At 35.1% G+C, this 3,887-nt stretch overlaps 1 pseudogene; it reads right to left on the bottom strand.

Moving 5' to 3' along the window:
• Window positions 1-531: 531 nt before the first annotated feature.
• Window positions 532-3,306, bottom strand: LOC142621131 (zinc finger BED domain-containing protein RICESLEEPER 2-like; annotated as a pseudogene).
• Between the last annotated feature and the right edge of the window lie 581 nt (window positions 3,307-3,887).

Below are 3,887 nucleotides of genomic sequence, written 5' to 3'. Positions count from 1 at the left end.
TAAAAAAGTAAAACCTGGGAACTGTTAAAACATCAATAGCATTATAAACCTAGGCATCAATCAAACAAATAATCCTGGGAACTGTTAAAAATCAACAGCATTATAAACCTAAGCATCAATCAAACAAATATTTTCCAAATTATAACAAATATTTTAACAAATATTTTCCAAATTAATACTAAGCAGCATTGTTACCACCTGTTACTCATCCACACATAATAACAAATATTTTCCAAATTGTCCAAGCCTTTAAGGCCTGGGCAGTACCAATCTGAAACACCTGTTACTAAAATATTTTCCATATTTTCCAAATTGTTACCACCTGTTACTCATCAATCTATCAATCTGAAACACAGATCTACCAACCATTCTATACATCAAACAAATATCCAGAATCACACAGTAGCCCGCATTACTAAAAATACTCCATATCTTCATAATTCCATATATATATATATATAAAGCCATTGAGGCAGTAGATAAGGCAGTAAACTACCAAAGCATTAGGCAATATTCCCAGCAGTATATATAATTAGTTACAATTATGAAATACTATTAAGTATTTCCAAAAAAAAGTTTTCCTAAAGCAATAAAGAACTACTCTATTATCTATAGTTCACAAGTCCATAACTTATAAAAAGGAAAGCCTACACTGATGCTAAGTTTTCCTTTTTATAAGCAAGACAAGTTCATGTATAATTAGAAAAGCTACCAAAAAACTTCAAAATATATCCAAAAAAACTGTCTCCTTTACAAAATGCGACATTCCTTCCTCCTACAATACAATTGGGAAAAAAATATTTAGCTACAGAATAACCAAAAGGGAAGGATCATATGAACAAAAATTACAAGGGCAGAAACATACCCAATCTGTGATCATTCATCAATACTAATGGTGGTACGAGTACCACCTTTGCTTGAGCAGGAACTAGAACTTGCTGCTGTTGTTGCTTGATTTAAAACTGGAAAAGAGAAAATTGAGACAATAGATTAAATTTTTCTCAAGTATATGACACATTTAATAACACTTAATAGACTAGCAGTTTGGAAGTTAAACATATTACCTAATTCATGAAATTCATCCTCCAAGACCTCAACCTCGTCCTTTGACTTGCGAAAAGAAATTGGGACATAGGCTTGCAGCCAGTTTTGAGCACAAACAAGATTTTGAACCATGAGAGGGGAGAGTGAACTTCTAAATGGATCAAGTATGCGCCCTCCGGTACTAAATGATGATTCAGAAGCAATTGTAGAAATAGGTACAGCCAGCACATCCCTAGTCATTTTGGACAGCACTTGGTACCTATCTGAATTGGCTTTCCACCACCCCAAAATCTCAAACTTCACATCCCTTCTACTCTCACAATTTTCAGCCAAATATCTTTCAATCTCATTGCTACACCCTACAGACTTCTTAACCTCTAAAAACCGCTCATATCGTGAATTAACCATCGCATATGGATCACTACCACCAATTGTATCACCTTCCATGTGTGTCCTCTCATTCTCACTTGGTACTACCCCATTTGGCGAATCAACCCTAGAGTAAACATCATACAACCTATCCATGGTCTTCCTCACTAAATCAACCATCTCATCAGCCACTGACTCCCCATAAATTTCAGAAAAAGAAAACTTCAAAAACCTCATTTTCTTCCTCGGATCAAGAACCACAGCCACATACAAAAGCTGATTAATTTTATCCCCTTTCCCCCAGTACTTTTCAAATTTAGCTTCCATTTTAGTGGCCATGTTTTTCAAGAGAAGATTTTCAGATTTAATTAAATGAGCAATATTCTCTTGAATCACAAACATCTCATCAAAGAAGGTATTTGAAGTAACATACAATGAACCGGAAAACTTTTTTGTTGCATTGTAAAAGAGTTTCAAGAAACCCACAAATGTCCTACAATTTTTAAAATCAACCCCACAAGGAGCTCCCAAACCACCACTATTTTCCTTGTTCAAAAAGTACGAACAATAGCTATCATCCTCAAAGTCCATTCTTAGGAACACTTTCTCAAATTTTTCAGCAGTATCTAACATGAGATAGGTAGAGTTCCACCTAGTAGGTACATCAAGACTTAGTAAACACTTGGACTCAATACCTAATCTCTCCATAAAACTCCTAAAAATTTGATTTTTATTTGGTGAGGACTTCACATACCTCACCGTTTCACGCACCCTAGCAATGGACGCATCAATTTCTTTCAAACCATCTCCCACAATCAGATTTAGAATATGTGCACAACACCTCATGTGCAAGAACTCATGTTCTAAAACAGTCCCCTTCCAATCTTTAGTTACTGTTTGTAAAAATTTAATGGTAGTGCCATTAGAGGAAGCATTATCCACTGTTAAGGTGAATATGCCATCAACACCCCACTCACGCAAACACATCTCAATCTTCCTACCTATAGTCTCCCCTCTATGGTCCTTCACTTGACAAAAATTCAGAATCCTCTTATGCAAGTTCCAATCATCATCAATAAAATGACATGTGAGGGACATATAATTCAGATTTTGAATACTAGTCCATGTGTCCGTAGTAAGGCACACCCTACGACCTTTCTAGGTTTCCCTTAGTTTCTCTCTCTCAACACCATAAATGCCAATCACATCCCTAGCTACAGTTTGACGAGATGGAATTTCCCTAATTTGCAACTTAGGTTGTTGAATATTTTTGAAACCCATACCCTTCAACTAGCCTAAAAGGCAACTCATCTATTATAATCATTTCAGCAAGTGCCTTCCTAGAAGCCTCAACAGTAAAGGCTGATGGTACAAGTTGAAACCCTTCCCCCTTGGGTTCAAATGCTAAGGTTTGTTGCCCTTTAAGTGAAACTCTATTAGGGTTCTTAACACATTTTGGTGTATGATTCAATAAATTAGTAGTATCATGTCCCTTACCATTAGCTCGATAAGTTTTTTTGCAATAATGGCAAACAGCCTTAAATTGACCCTCACTAATCTTTATTTTTTCAAAATGATCCCAAGCAATAGACTTTTTCCTATTACTACCACAATCAACAACTGCCTCACACACCTTGGTTTTATCCTTAGGTTTAGGTGGAAGTGCCTCAGCACTGGTTGGAGTGGCCACAGGTTCAGCTTGGACAGTAGGATCAACTTGGGCAGCGTGTATTGTTTAGGAAGCAGGTGCATCACTAGAGGTTTCCATAGCCTAAAGACATCAAATTTAAGCATTAGAAAACAACCATAATAAACTATTCCTAAGAAAGATCATTGTAGTTGACCTCTTAAAAGGGCAAAGTCACATACACTACACCTTTGTAGAATAAGAAATATTATTATGCATAAGTATTGTCTTCACAAGTATTGATTTCATTTGACACTTAGCGTTCTGTATCAAGGTATATTACATAGCACTTCATGATTTCATTTTAAATTACATGCATGTTTAAGAGTCAAAACAAAACTAAGCACTTATATAACTATAAGCATTTGAAAGAAATTGTCCTTGGCAAAAGTTTTTATATCCATAAACAATAAAGATAAGAGGGACAGGATGTAACTAAATATTGAAATACCTATGAGCACCTTCAGCACAATGACCGAGCAACCTCACTAAATTCTTATGCTGAACACGTCCAATTACTTCAACTTCAACCTTAAACTCCTTCTCAGCTTGTCCTCTAAAGCAAAAAAAATTACCCCAATTAAGCTTTCTCTACCATAACCCCCACAACACAAAGCACATGAAACACTTGTTCAACATATAATCCATACCTTCAACTCTCAAAGTTATAACAAATCAACAAACAATCAATTAGTTATAATAAGTTCCAATCAATACAATGTTAAAAGTAGAAACTTTTTTTTTTTATAAATATAAATAGTGACAAATTAATTAGTGACAAATTAAA

This window comes from Castanea sativa, chromosome 12 (assembly GCF_040712315.1).
Source record: "Castanea sativa cultivar Marrone di Chiusa Pesio chromosome 12, ASM4071231v1".
Taxonomy (NCBI): Eukaryota; Viridiplantae; Streptophyta; class Magnoliopsida; order Fagales; family Fagaceae; genus Castanea; species Castanea sativa.
This window is presented reverse-complemented; position numbering and strand designations above follow the sequence as displayed.